The 16,041-nt window shown below is 43.5% G+C and overlaps 1 long non-coding RNA gene across 8 annotated transcripts in view; it reads left to right on the top strand.

Moving 5' to 3' along the window:
• Nucleotides 1-16,041, top strand: part of LOC120368761 — a 193,780-nt gene that overhangs the window by 46,008 nt on the left and 131,731 nt on the right. For all 8 annotated transcript variants that reach the window (XR_005582775.1, XR_005582768.1, XR_005582771.1 and 5 more), the window contains exon 2: nt 11,843-11,891. This is a non-coding gene — a long non-coding RNA (uncharacterized LOC120368761). The remainder of the gene's footprint in view (nt 1-11,842; nt 11,892-16,041) is intronic.

Raw genomic sequence — 16,041 nt, 5'->3', positions numbered from 1 at the left:
AGGTGACTCCTAGTTCTTGTGTTATGAGAAGGGTGTCATTCCCTGGTTACTTGCCTTAAGAACATGATATTTGATATGGACACACAACTCCTTAAATATCCATACACACATTTCACAATGATTTTGATGGCCAGTGGGCTACTGGCTCTCAGCAGAGCCCTCACATGCCCCCCTTTAGTGAATTATTATGCATATATCTGACTCGGGAGATCCCTGTAAAACTCCCCTGTGCCAAGAGGTCTATGGGCCCCACTAAGCTAGAACAGACATGTATAGTACCAAAGAAAAGTTTTTGTCATCTAGGAAAAGGAGCATCATACGGGAGCACTGCTTGTGGTAGTGACTCAACAGGAAGGTAAAGTTTTGGGGCCTAACAAAAAGAAATCCTTTAATAAATCAAGTTTCCTGTAGTGGAAAAAACTGGATAACCTTTGATTATAAGCTCTTTGGGGCAGGGACTGTCTCTTGTATCTGTGTACAGCACCTAATGTAATGGGACCTCTGATCTTGGTGGTTGCCCCTTGGCTCTAATGCAATACAAATAATAAACGATGGCTAGATTCTCATCTAAGATCTGGTTCCTGTGCACCCACCAGGCCATGCAAAGGGGCGGGATTCTGGTCTTGCATGGCCAGCAGGGAATTCCAGAAGAACTCCCCACTGGCATAAAGCTGACAAATGCAGCTCCTGTCTCAGCTGTTCCCAGTTTAGGGAGCACTTAACATAGAGGTGGGCAAACTTTTTGGCCCGAGGGCCACATCTAGGTATGGAAATTGTATGGCAGGCCATGAGTGCCCACAAAGTTGGGGTTGGGGTACAGGAGGGGGTGAGGGCTGTGGCTGGGGGTGTGGTCTCTGAAGTGGGGTCAGAAATGAGGAGTTCAGGGTGCGGGAGGGGGCTCCAGGCTGGGGCAGGCGGGTTAGGTGCAGGGGACTTGAGGGCTCCGGCTGGGGGTGCAGGCTCTGGGGTGGGGCTGGAGATGAGGGGTTTTGGATGCAGCAGGGTGTTTCAGGCTGAGACCGAGGGGTTCAGAGGTGGGAGGATCAGGGGGGGGGGGCAGAGCTTGGAGTGCAGGGGGGAGGCTCAAGCGGCAGCGGTGCCTAGCAGCAGCAGCAGTGGCATGGCATGGGGCCCCTGGTATGCTATGACGCACCACACACGACTCTGCACTCTGCCTGTGCCACAGGCGCGCCACTGCCTCTCTCAACTCCCCCAATGGCGGGCCAATGGGGGGGGGGGGGAGGGGGGGGGGGGGGGCAGCCCCCCCCCCCCCCCCCCATAGCAGCCCAGCCAGAGAAGACATGCCGCTGCTGGGAGCCACCACACACACACACACGCACACACAGAGTGGCCCCTGCTCCCCAGCAGGAGCTCAAGAGCCACGGGCCATAGTTTGCCCACCCCTGATTTAACAGGAGAGAGAGGGCATAGTGGGGTACGGAGGGCTGTGGCAGAGCTCTAATCCACACTGCTTTTCCCCCACTGGAATTTGGTCTGTTAAGATCTGTATCTGTGGGATGTAAATTAGAGTAGCCCCTCAGCTGCTCTAACTCCCACTAGGGCCTGCACAGACCACATCCCAGAATCAAGGAGCCATACCTGCTTGCTGTTGTCCCCCCTCCAATCCTGTGCTGTGTAGCCCTCTAACCAGATTTAATTCTATGACTATAGCAGCACCTAAGAACACTGCTTTATTTTGGAAGCGAACTCCAGGAGGTTTCATATCCAGCTAAGATGTCATATGAGTGAGTGAGTGTTTACCTTCCTGGAGTGGTATTTCCATTCCGTTCCACAGAAATAAGCCAGGTAATAGCCAAAGAAATGCAGGATATGTGCTGATATTACAGCAAAGAGGATTTATATGTGAAATAAATATTCCTGAATCTTTATAAAGGTACCTAAAATATTTATGGTTGTTTTAGTTTGGTTTGCATGCCACATTGCTCTCCTCTGTGAAACCGTCTTTACACATGCAGGCTTTTCACATTCATCACTGAAGGCTGTGTTCAGCCACCTGAACGGAAGAGACATCTATTGCATTCCAGCAGCCAGAGCCCAGTGATCTAATTTCTCTGTTGGCTGTTTGATCCAATGGTTCATAAACCTGTAGCTATTATTATATTAGCAAAGATACATTTTGATAGCAAAGTGTCCTGTTGATGTTTCCCATTTTGTTCTTGCCTTAGAATTGATGATCAAAATGGAGTTTGAAGACATTACGTGGCAATTTCTCCCCAATTAAATTAAAATCTGTAACTTAGGTAGACTACCAAAGCTGAATCGATTAAAGTAGATCTGATTGTTCTCTGTCTTGCAGCTGTGAAGGATACTTTCAGAACTTTCCAGGGCTGCCCAGAGAATTCCGGGGGCCCGGGGTCTTCGGCGGCGGGGGGCCCCCCCGGGGGGGGGGTGACTCCAGCGCCAGCGGCGCCGTGAGGCGCGCTTCTGCCTGGGGGGCCTGGGGGCTGGCTTGCTCGAGCCGCGGAGTCCGCGGAGGCCCGGACGAGGACCGTGCGGGCGTCCGGGTGCCGCGCCCCAGACTGCTGCACCTGCCCTGCCGGCGCCTCGCCGGGGAGCGGGCCGGGAGCGGAAAAACACTCTGGGGGGGGGGGGGGCCCTGGGGGGCCTGGGGCTGCCTCCCCCCCCTCTTTCCCCCCTGGAACTTTCCTTAAACATATTCGTATCAGCTGTTCGCCAGATAGAGAGAGACAAATCCCACCTTCATAGAAGAAAAATGGATTTAACATGTGGTTTACATCTAGTAAATGCTGCCTATATTGAGATATAGGACCCGAGTCTTCTTTCAACTACAGTAGTTTTACACCACAGCAAGTTTGTTAAGTTTAGTGGAATTAGCCCTGGGTCTACAGGATTCATATGCGTGCATTCCATTTATGGCAATGTGAGTTTGCATGTGTGTTTAGTTTTAAGGCAGTACAGTTCTCTGAACTCCTCGACTCATGTCTGCCATGTTAGTTTCAGTAGCTTTTCTGTTACATTTCTGTCCCATTTCCACTTTGAAGGCTGCTCAACAGAGATTTCAGTTATTAGGAGAAATCTGGAAATGCAAACAGAAATTTCCCGTCGTTTGAAAACACATGAGCATCCTGTTAGTTTGGCTGTAGTTCTAAACATGAAATAATAAATGTACCAAAGCTTCCTGAAAGTGCCTGGAAGCAGTTGGAGACCACAGGATTTATTTTTAAGGAATTCAAGTTGAATTCAACTCTCATTTACACCTATGTAGCCTTCTCATGAAATGGTGTTAGATGATTGTAAGGAACTGGCAAGGCTGTTCATGCCAACAATTAAATATGGGCCAAACCCAATACCTCACAAATGATCACCCCTGTAATGTTGGAGGCTAATGGGTTCAAATGTGAATTCTTGGACCAGATTTATCAATGATCCAACTCTACTGAAATGAGCGGGGTTATGCCAGGAATCAGTTTGGCTCTTTATATCTAAATCTGCCTTTTTGGGTTTGGATTTGGGTCAAATACAAAGCCAGAAGAGGCCAGTTTCCTTGGGAGCATGGCCAAAATCTCTCAGATATTGCCCTCCTTCTGCAATTTTGGTTTCAGTGGAGGAAAGTCTTTGAAAGAGCAATGGATTGTGTGGTATTTCCACCATTTAGAATGTGGGGAATCTCATATGGGATCAACTAGTCTGTGACAAGGTATGAAGGTGCATCTTAACCTCAGCAGATAAGGGATTCCAAGGAGGAGCCAGGTTCTTTGCCTATTGCATCAGTGATCTTGGGTGGGGCTATATAAGCACAAGGAAGCAATTGCAGGGACAGCTGCCCATGAGGGAGGGGACAGGAATGTCCTTTCCATCCCAGCTTGCTGAAAGCTGGATGGTCCCCTGGTGGCTGGAGCCAAGTGTTCTGAGTTGCTTTGTCATCTTCTGTATCTTTTGTGTTAATAAAGACAGCCCTGAGGAAAGGGCCTTTGATTTTGATATTTGAGATATGTCCACCGGCTTCTATGGTCTCATTTCTGCCATTTGGGACTGAAATCTCATGAGTACTGGTTCTGATATTTCAGATTTGTTTGCATATGAATCCTAGCCTAAATTTGGCCTCAGGCCTTGAACCCAACTCTGACTCTAATGCAGACCTCAACTCCACCTTCTCGACACATGTCTATTTAAAGTAGTCATCGTTGTTCAGTCATTGGTTATATATATATTTCATAGTTCTCTAGATAAGGCACCTTTCCCAAGAGTCTTTCGGTACTATTGTCTGTAGTTTTTTTATTGCTAATGAACGGTATTGCACAATATTTATCACTCTATATCACATAAATGATTATTTTGGGTGGAAACCTAAAAACACATTAAAGCAATCAGGACATTAAATTGTATCTACTTCATTTGCAGTTGAAACTGTCTTGAATCATACAAGTCTGATCTCTGGAGGATTTAATTTAGCTGTCTGTCTAGCTCTGAAACAAAATGGTCAGAAAGCATTTTGTCGCTGCCCAGCGCCTGATCCTCTTCCCAACATTCCCTCTGAATTCAGTGGGAGCAGTCCCTTAACAGGTTAAATTAAAGTTGCAAATGCTAGGTCAGTTCCTGCTGCATTAGCCACTATCTTACATATAGATTAACTCTTTTAAAGGGGTTGTCAACTCTGGGAAGGACAGAACCTAAAAGCACCAAACCCACCACAACTTTTGTGTGTGTGAACTAACAGCCAGAGCGATCCATTAAAAATACATGACTACAGATGGCTGTAAGTAAGAAAGTCACAGCTGCTCATTCCCTTACAATTCTTATGCACATGTTCTCAGCCGAGGTGCCTAAATCTTTAGAAAAACCTTTAAGCAAAAAGGCACAACAGGGGAGTTCAGTTATTCTGATATGATCATAGCCCCACCAGCATTATAAGGAAGCACAGCCAAGCACTCGCGTCCCACAGGGGCATGATTATTTCATGATAACAACACTCCCTGGAGTGGCCTTATTGGTATTATAAAAAGTGTTTATTGTGGAGCAAACCTATATTTTTGGTACTGGCAGTTGAGGATATTGAACAGCAGTTGCAGCTGAGGTGGTGATTCACAATGATTAATCCAGCTCTTTAGAATTCTCATTAGCCAGTCACAGCTCCCTTCCCAAGCTGTGTTAAAATAAAAATGAATTCTTAGATGAATGTGGATAAAAGTGTAGAGATGCTGGTGGTTCTTCCTGCACCCTGCTGCAAACAGCAGCAAATATGCAAGCACCATGGAAAAATACATGATTCATAGAAAATATTCTTCCCAGGAAACCAAATTCTGGACCCGTGTCCAGATATAGTAATTTTGATCATCGATCAATCAGTTTTTTCCATGTACACTGAGAAACATGTGAGGGCAGCCAAAATATAGGAAGAAGCTGTACATCCAGGCAGTGTCTTCATCTTGCTAACTGCAAGAGGTATTGTACTGAAAAATGCACATGCGGTAAATGGGTGGAGAAAATACCATTTTCTAAATAGCGCACAAATAATTGCACCGTTGGGCTTCGGATTTGCATCTCCGGCTCAATGTATCCTCAAATGTTCATAACGCATTGTACAAAATTGTTACTCTGGGGAAGGGTTTCAGATAAGCAATAGTGCTTTGACAGGCATAACAGCACATTTCAAAGCTTAGAGATCATGTTCATATTATTTTGGCCAGTGAATTGCTATGCAAAATGCCCAAGTTGTCTCATGCTAATTCCTTAGATATCACTTAAATGATATCACATATTAGTGAATGTTCTGTAGCTGCCTACTGAGAAATTACTATTATTAAAATTTATTTTGAATATTCTGCAGTGCCAAGTACAACGGCAAATATTCAGAACAAGAATGAAAATATAAAGCAATACATTTTTGTGTTTTTGTATTGGCATTATAACCTACAAAAAAGGAAAAGGAACGACATTTTAAAACACAGTATGTGCCAGAGATGATGATAGTGTAGTATAGACGTGATACTATCATTGCAGCAATTACTGTTACTAATAGTATATTTATTTGCAATATAGAGCCAAAGAGCTTTACTGAATGCTATGAAAACAAGGCTCTTACAAATGCCAATAGGTTGATAACATGAGATAGTGTAGCTGGGATAGGAGCCTATCAGGAGTCAGGATACTGCTTCATCAATTGAATGAAGAGTAAGTTTGAGAGAAACCTGTTGGAGAAGCCCTAACTCTCTCTTCCGTTTATTCAGCTGAATATTTCCCCGGAGTGCTTCGAGAGAGCAATGTAAGTCTAAGATGGATTCTTAGACATGAAAATCTTAGTCATCTTTGTAAATCTAGACCTCTGAATATCCTCTGTGTTGGTTCCTGTGGATTTCTTCCCCAAGATGCATCATTAAACCTTCACAAACTGGAAGATTTGATTCATATAAAATTTGTCCCCCTTGAAAACAAACCCTGAATCACAACTGTAAAACCGAATACAGAAGAGCACTGGGATTTAAGTAGGGAAAAACTGAGGCTCAATTTGTGCAGTAGCTTACTGTCAATATTAATGGAAGAAGTTTAAAAATCAAACAGGGTGCATGTGATTGGTTACAAATGGGGAATTGGGAACAACACCTCCAATCAATGTTATGGTCATTGTTACTTTAATAGAATGAATGCACTTTTAAGATAATTCAGCCAGTGTGACCATCGCATCGTTGGCCAATCCAGAAAGGAGCAGTAGATAACTTTATAAATCATTACAGAGTGACCTTTGCTCATTTGTAGTTGTGATGAGAATGCATGTGTTGTGTTGTAGCTCTGTTGGTCCAAGGATATTAGAGAGACAAGGCGGGTATTTGACTAACTTCTGTTGATGAAAGAGACAAGCTTTTGTGCTTACACAGAACTCTTCGTCAGGTCTGGGCAGTATTTTATGCAGTGTGTATTATGAATGCAAATAACTAATCTATGATGAAGCTGTATGATTAAGCTGCTGGAGAAGTCTTGGGCCACCCCCTCACTTAGCTGCTATGTGGAGGCATGGCCAGGAAGCTCTGTGCGCTGCCTCTGCCTGCAGGCACCGCCTCTGCAGTGCCCATTGGCTGCTGTTCCCGGCCAATGGGAGCTGCGAAGTCAGCGCTCTGGGTCATGCCTGGCTGCCTGGCCATGCCTCTCCCTAGCAGTTGAGTAGGATTGTCCATTAAAAGGCTGATTAGTTCTGTGTCTTTTATAAAAATGTCAAAGGCAGCAATCTCTTTCTAAAGTTTGCAGAGATTTGTGTTCAGTTTCTTATTATCCTTATTACTTCACTTGATTGTTTTTATGTACCCTTTTCCTTCTTTGCCTCATTTATTGCCAGCCTAACTATATCACATGCTCAGGAATTTCACAGTATCTTAAAATAGCTTTACTCTTGATTGATTTTTTGTGCAGGCTTGTGTGTGAGAGAGAGAATACTTCATTTTACATCTTTAATTCTTTGTTTTCTTGTTGCCAGGGCCGGCTCCAGGCACCAGCTGAGCAAGCTCATGCTTGGGGTGGCAGATTCTAAGGGGCATTGGCCACCCCAAACGTTTTTTTTTCTTTTTTTGGTTTGCCACTCCAGCCGCCCTTTAGGGGGTGGCAGCGTGGAGAAGGGGAGCGCCCTGCTGGGAACGGGCTGCGCACTCCTTCTGCAGGTGGTGCGGTGGGAGGGGCTGCGTGGCGAGCGCCCCTGCTGAAGGAAGCCCTGGCCGCTCCCTCTTCTCTCTCTCCCCCCCTGCTCTCTCCCTCTCCCCCTGCTAGCCAGGGCGCGCACTCCGCTGCCCGGGGCACGTCTGTGGCGCAGGGAGTCCCCCTGGCTCCGGCCGCCCTGCAGATTGTTTCTTTTCTTTTTTGTTGTTGTTGTTGCTTGGGGTGGCAAAAAAGCCAGAGCTGGCCCTGCTTGTTGCTTTTACTTTTTTCCTTCTGTCATGCACCTTCCCTTCTATTAAAAACATCATAGTCATTGGCTAGGGGAATGGTGGTGTGCCACACAAGCTCCTCCCACAAACTCAGAAATGCTGCAGGCTTCAGCAGTGATATTGTTACAGTGTTATGTGTCTCTCTCTGTGGTCGGTCCATGAGGGTAGATTGCGAGTGCTTTGGGACAGGGATTGTCCTTTTGTTCTGTGTTTGTGCAGAGCTTAGCACAATGGGGTCCCGGGTCATTGCTAGGACTCCTAGATGCTACAGCAATATAAATAATAGCAGCTGCCTGCTAATGCTGCTAGCTAATGATCTTAGTACTTTAAGTAAAGCAGTCGATGTCTGATCTCTGGTGCTGAAGGGCCTGGGTCGATGGATCCTGGTAGGAGTTATTACATTGACATTAAAATGGAATAATTTAGCATAACTGCCCGCCCCCTTTCATTTTGAATTTTTGTCCCCCCCCATTTCTTCCTCTTTACAAATCCTGTCCTTTATCTACTCAAATAAAGGGGGAGGGAGGGATGGGGAGAACAGAGTGAGGATAGACCATAACTTTTTAACTTTTTGGGGGCAGAGTGGGGGAGAACATGTGAGGCTTTTCCCCACACTTTCTCTGCTTTTTGTTTGGCTGAGATCCCTGGACACAGGGATTGCCTGCATGCTGTTTGACCCCCTCTGTTTCAGGACTTCTCTGTGGGTAAATAAAATATGTTACACTCAGAGCATGTCCAGGCTCTGTCACTGATTTCTCCTCCCCTGGGACATCTGCTACCACTCAGCAGAGGGGTGAATCTGGTGTTAGGAGAAGGGGCAAGAATACTTTGTGCATATGGATGCACTTTCCCAAAGAGCTTAGACTCTAAATGTAATTATGATCTAAACAGTTCTAAGTGGCTTTTTCCAAACCATTGGGAAGCTGGGAATAGAATCCTGGATTCCTAATTCCCAGCCTACTCCTCTAGCCACTCGATTAAATTCCCCTTTGTTCCTTCTCCAAAATGAATCTGGTGTGGTGCCATGATTTATTTGTTTGTTTGTTTTTTAATAACTAGCTTTAAGGCAGTAACAGGCAGTCAGTGTTGAGCTGATGTATTCTAGCTTTGATTTCAGGCATTACACAAGGGAGCTTACTATTTCCGCATCTCCCCCTAGAGCTCTGTAACAACAGCAGCAATAATAACAACAATACAAGTTATTAAAGAGAGAGAGAGAGGGGGAGAGAGAGAGAGAGAGAAAGCATCCACTGCTCCATTCTTCCCTAGAGCAGTAACAGAAAGCTGTGTCCTGCATCCCCAAGCTAATGTGGCTGGACATGTTCACACTGAGAGCAGCTTACACAAAATACAATATATACATATTACTCTACATCATGTAAAATGATAATTTTTGCTGGTTAGGAAAATAGCATTTGTTATGTTGTGTGGAAAATGTCGACTTTTGAAAAAGGAATCTTCATGCTCTTGATCAGGTGGTTTATTTTCACTTGCCTTTGTCAGAATGTGAGTGTGACGGGTTGGACCCCCTTTCCGGGGTCCCACCTGATGCACTGGGGTCCCAGTGAGCCCACCCGTTCTACCAGCCTGGGCTCCCTCACCCTGTCCTGCTGCACATACACACAGGTAGGGACAGACCCAGCTGAAGAAGCACACAAAGTCTGCAATCAGCTCTGTGTGGAAAGACTCAGCTGGGGATTGCCCAGCATTCAAGGGCACACACCCTTTGGCATGTAAACCCCAAATTATACTGTCTTGCACTGTATAGAGATCTGTACAGCGTAAGCTCATGAAATTTGCTTCCTCCCTCAATGTGGAGGAAGATATGCACAGCTTTTTGCCCCCACCCCCAGTTATGAATTGCACAAACTGGGTTTTAGAATAAGCAAAAAATAAATTTAACAACTACAAAAGGCAGATTTTAAGTGATTATAAGGGATAGCAAACAGAATGAAGCAGATCACTGAGCAAATGAAACAAAACACGCAAACTAAGCTTATTGCACTAAATTAACTGGTTAATATTAGCAAATTATCACCCTAAGTATTGTTTTATGCAGATTGCAAAGTTTCTTGAAGGTAAACTGCACTGCTTGCAGCTTAAATCTCTAGGTATTCGTTTCACAGACTAGACCTTTCTTGCCTGGGCTCAGCCCCTGCCCCCCTTCCTCAGTTTAGTTCCTTTGTTCCTTCTGGTGTTTTCAGCAGTTTTCCTTCTTGGGCAGGGAGGCAGTGGGGAAGAACCAAGATTAACTCACTCCCCAGCCTTAAATAGGATTTACATATGGTGGGAATCCTATGTTTCCTAATTTGACCCCCACCCCCTTCCAGTGAAAAAACACTACAAGTCCAAAATGATGTCCAGTACCAGGTGACATGCTCACCTGACCCTGCAGTGTTAAAGCAGCATCCCAGGAAACTTCTCAGGAAGGAAGGAGATTTGCATCTTCAAAGTCCTATTGTCCTTCCTAATGGCCCATCCCGGCTGATTGCCTACTATCTGGTGGGCATTCCCCAGGCGCAAGCACTTTTGTAACTGATACATAGTCCATATTCCTAACTTCAGATACAGAAACAATACATGCATACAAATAGGATAATCACATTCAGTAAATCATCACCTTTCCAATGATCTCTCACATGACCCGTCTCACATGAAACATATATTAGTTATTCATATCATCACAAGATTTCTATGAAGAATATGGGGCATAATGTCACAGTGAGGAAATTGGTAAAAATCCAGCAGATGGGGTTGGTGCCTGGGATGGTTTGACAACTTGGAAGAAGTGCTGGGTTTGCCACAGAAGCTGGAAAGATCTGACAGCAAGGTGATAGGCTTGGCAATGAGGAATGGGACCTGTTGATAGAGGGGTCAGCTGATTACTTTGCAGTGGGAGAAAGATCAAGGGTCTGGCAGGGAAATATGGATGGTGCACTGTGCTGTCTGTAATTTTAATGTACTTGAAAAGCACAGTATCCCCAAACTCTGCAGAATGGCTATCGCTGTGAGATCATCCATGCTGCCTCTTTTTTAGAGTAAATCCCATACCCTATGCTTTCTCATATAGGCTTTATTCTTTTTTTGTGGCCTTTAATCCATGATGACAGTCAGGCTGGGTCTTTGTTGGAAAACATAAGAAGTGATCATGGTTTTGTTGGTTGGTTATCAGATGGGGGTGTGGAGGTTTGGTGGGAGATGGATCAATGCTTTGGAGTGGAATTGAGCAAATCTTCCAAATTCCTTTTGTATGTGTTTGGTGACATTTGCTTTTTCAGGGGAGTTCATGTGCTTTTTTGAGTTCTCAAAAGTTTACAAAATATTTCATCAGAATGGAAATGACAAAAAACAAAACTTCTCTCCTAAAGGATTGGGGAGATGGCTGAGGGGAGGGACAGCATTTCACAAAGTGTTATTATGAGCATGCAATTTCATATTCATCCCTGGAGCAGGAGTGGTGTAGAGCTCCTATTGGAAAAATGTGCTTTTGTGAGTTAGGTAGTTGTGTGGGTGAGGGTGAAAGGAATACACAAACCCACAGTGTGCACATGGTATTGTGATGAGAGATGGATGGGAATTATACAAACGTAAAAGATTCTGAGCCACTGCCTTCCGGTTGGGGTAGACATGAAAATGGGAGAATTTTTCTTTTCTGACTTATTTTTGCAGCTGTAATCTGTTCCTAGAATCCCATTGTGGGAACAAATCTGAGACTTTCTTCAGTGCCCTCCCCCACCCCACCCCAAAAGTGTGTTGACATTGATTGCTAATCTGAAATAACTACCTGATGTAAAATCCTGGGTGCTGTAGCTTTTACCTCAGTATAGTTAGGGAGTGTTGGGTTGACCTCAGCTCTTTATATGGAGGTAAAATCTACCTGTGCCTTATCTCCCCTAGGATTTTACGTCAAATTTAGCTCTCTTGATGTTTTTTTCACCTATTTTTTACAGTGAGGACATGACCTGAGCAGCTGAACTGTCCGCTGAGAAGCAGCCTCAGGTGAGCCAGACAAAGAAAAAACATTTGTGAAGAGTCCGACAGTAGCAGGCACAATCTTCTGACTTAACATATGTTACTTGGTGCTCAGTCAATATGTGTTAGACAACATGACCAAAAAACTCTAGTCAAGACAAGATCTTTCTGACTGCATCCCCTTATAGACACATCACAGTGAGTGAAATAGTACCAGACATGCTGGTCCCACCTAGAATAGGCAATGTCATTTAAAGACCAAGGACAGGGGAGAAAAACATCTTGATTTTTTTTCTTGTGTTATCCTTTTTTTCTGTTCTTCAAAACAAGGCATTAATCAATGATAATAGCAACCCCTATTCTTAATGTCGCCAGTGTTTATAGTGTTAGCTTTAATAGCACAGACATAAATATATACTTTTCATTACATTTTTGCTGTTATTTGCTCATCATCCACAACATCTGAGGTTATCATAACTCTTTGGAAGCTATTAAGGTTATGGTTTGGTGCTCACATTGGCATCAAGCATACTGAGACAGAGTCATAAAAGCAAAAAAACCTCTGAGATTGAGATAAAATTGTTAGCAACTATTGGTCGTTTTCTCACCATTCCCTCAAAGTCAAGCCTCACCTTGGTGATTGTCTTTAACCTTCTCTTTTTATTTCCTCCATGATCAAATTCCTCCTCTTCAGCTGAAATTAAAATGATGTTTGCTTTTGGAAGTGCAGGAAACTCTTTTTCTCTCTGATTGGTATTAAGCATGGAAAGTCCACTGGCCATTTCTGAGTGTTTGCTTCATAAATACTAGAATGGGAGGACTACACTGTCCACTTTGCTACCAGACTGTGACAATAAGGTTCTTTCCTGGATTCAGTTTATGTAGCAGTTTGATCCAGAAATTTTTTCCAGCAAAGCTTTCCATCTCTCTAGGCTCAGACATGTTTGGGGAAGCTCGCCAACAGAGGCCAAAGGTTTTATGAAATTCGCCCCCTCCCTCAATGTGGAGGGAGATATGCACAACTTCCTGCCCCCCCCCAGTTAGAAATTACATAAACTGGGTTATATTATAAACAAGAGAGATGTTTATTAATTACAAAAGGTGAATTTTAAGTGAATATAGGAGATAACAGAACAAAGCATATTACTGAGCAAATAAAACAAAGTATGCAAGCTAAGCTCAATATACTTAAGAAACAGGTTACAAAATGTAATTTCTTACCCTAAAAGTTATTTTAGGCAGGTTGCAAAGTTTCTGTGGTTCAGAGTTCCAGTTATATTTCTTGTCAGACTGGACCCATCTCAGTCTGTACTCCCCTCCCCTCCCCCGCCTTCCCCTCAGGTGGCTTTAGCAGTCTTTCTTCTTGGGCAGACAGGCCATGAAAAGGAGGAGTCCTGTTTGCCTTCCTCCCCACCCTTAAATAGGATTTACATAAGGCCTTTCTCTGGGTTTTTTTCATGAAATTTTTTGGGATACTGTCCGCCCCAAAATAGCCAATAGCTGGTGATTAGGTTACTCAGCAGGGATTCAGGTTCAAGTCCCTGGTCCAAATCAGGTGGAGCAGGAGTTTGGAACCTGTCTCCCCCCAATGCCAGGTGAGTAGCCTAACCACTAGGCTATTAGCTATTCTAGGGTGGGGGTCTCTCTGGTTTTGACCAGACATTCCATCCTGGGTCTGAGAAAAAATTCTGATAAAATTTTAATCAAAACTGATAAGTTTTGACAAATTGGCATTTTCTGAAAAGAAAACATGCTGTTGAAAAGTTCTTGGCCTTGGTAGTTCTTTGTTCTTGATAGCTAAAAGCTGATGTCTCACTTTTGGCAGGGTCAGTGCTATGCCATGGTATATTAAAATACAGAATAAGGGAAACTTATTTGTTCGTCCCATCCCTTTTGTAGTGCAAATCTCTATTGCATGTTGTACACTCATTTCCCCCAATGGGCCTCCCTTTCGGCATTAGGTGAAAGCAGAATTTGGCCCATCTCATTGACTTAAATGGGGTTGCTAGGCTGTAACAAAGAATATGTCCCAATCGGTCCACCATAATTATAGGACTTTACAGTGCCTGATCCCAGATCCATTGGGTTCAGTGGTTCAGTCCCTGAGGACTCCAGGCTATTTCATACTCTCCTTCTGCTGTTCATGTATTGAAGTCCAAGATATAAATTTACTAAAGAATGACTTTTTTTAATCTGTCCCCATTCAGAAATATTTAGGCAGCTGTTAACAGAGATTCACTTTTTAGTATCTTCCTGGCTTTCTGCAAATAATCTAGTTTTTAAATAGGATAATTCCATGTCAAAGCAGTTTAGGCCTTATTTTGTTCCATATTATCTCATGCTACTCTCAGATGAAAGAGGGAGAAATCCAATTTTATTCCTCTCCTAAGGAGTGGTGTGACTCTGCTGCTTCAAAACAAGGATAGTTTATGTTGCAAATGAGTGTTTTCTCTTTAAGCTCTTTGAATTGATAAAGAACCCCTAATGAACTCAAATGAGTGATAAAAAAATAACTCATGATGAATAGGGCATATCCTACCACTACTGAAAAAGTCATGACAATGGTAAACTCACGCTGTTAAATCCGGCAGGAGAAATAATCTACCCCTCTCTCATGCCAGCATTTTTTCTACTTTCCCTTCAGCATAAGCAGTATGTCCTTGTATCTCAATTTCTGCAATGCTGCCTATGCTGGTCTTTCAATGTTCCCTTCAATCAGACAAAAATAATCCAATTTGTTTAATTTCAGATTGGATTTGTTTCACATCTCCCATTTCTCTTTTCATAACTTCAGTGGTTTTCTGGTCATCTGCACTGTTGCTGTAAGAGTCTAATTCTTATATTTTCTCCTTTCTACATTTCTTCTTTTACGCTTTTACCCTTTCCTTCATCCCTCTTCCTGTAATCTTACTGTTATTCATTTGTCTATTTCCATAACTAAATAATGGTCATCTTCTGGTCTAGCCTTGATTGAAAATACTCTGCCTCTCTGATTTTTCTGACTCTAATTCCCATCTCAAAATCTCTCTTATTTTCTCAGTGTTACTTCAAGTGATTCTCCTCTCCTTGTTGTAAGCACAGTACTTTTCCCTCATCTGGAGACTGCCAGTTGTTGATGTGTGCTGTTTTTGTCATGCCAGTGCTGTATTTTTTCTGTTACCTTTACCCCCAGGACTTTACATCAAAGCTACCTTGTCAATATACAAAATATAATGTATGATGTGTTGTGAGGTGGTGAAATGTGCCACAACATTATGATGTTGTACCACAGCATGATGATATAAAGACGATTCAAAAGCCTTGTGCTCATTCCTCAGAGCTGTTCTCTGAAATGCCATGCCTGCCTGCAAAAGCATTATGTGGGAATGCATTTGCTTTACCAGTAAATGTGGAAAATTATGTGTATTTATGAGCACTGGGTAATAGTCATAACTCTGGTATAAGGAATACGACAGCTGGTTTGTTTTAAAAGTGCATTACTCTAGAGGAGTTTTTTACTAGCGCTCATATTGGGCTACCAGGTTCTGGATTGTGGAATCTGGGAGTGGGTTGAAGTTCAGGCTTAAACGTTGGTTCTGATGTTGTTAGGTTTGGAGTCAATCTACTTTCTAACCTGATCATGTAGACTGCCCTCATTACAGTTGTGTTAGATCTATCCTGGAGGTGGTGCTTCAGTTCAGTAGGGTCACCAGCTGGTGAATGCACATGCCTCAGCTGACGGATTCCTGTTTCAGGGGCCAGTTTAAGTCACGGTTGGGGGATCTATCTGATATACTCATGTGTAACGAAAAAGGCCTTCAGTGCTCCCTGTGTCAATCTTGCGGATGAGAACTGTGGTCCTATTTATGGGCCAAATCCCGGGGCTCTTCATTCAGTGTTAACTCTACCTCTCTCAGGCAAGCATCCGTTGAAATCAGTCAGAGTTTTGTCTGAGAAAGTACTCCAAGATTTGGCGCAACTTGCTGTTCTAAAAAAGCTGCTTCTTATATAAGTTTGCTCATGTTTTCTAGCTTTGTAAATACTGTGGCATATAAACCTTGTCCCTGCTTGTTTAAAGCCAGTGAAGACACAGCTGTTTTAAGATCACTGCTAGCCAAAATCAATTGACCAGAGAGAGATGCTAAATTAAGAGACACGTTTGAGGGATTGTCCGAGTAGCTAGAACAAAATGGCAGAA

Source organism: Mauremys reevesii, linkage group 7 (genome assembly GCF_016161935.1).
Source record: "Mauremys reevesii isolate NIE-2019 linkage group 7, ASM1616193v1, whole genome shotgun sequence".
Lineage (NCBI taxonomy): Eukaryota > Metazoa > Chordata > Testudines > Geoemydidae > Mauremys > Mauremys reevesii.
The sequence above is the reverse complement of the archived record's forward strand: the minus strand, read 5'-3'. Positions and strand labels throughout refer to the sequence as shown.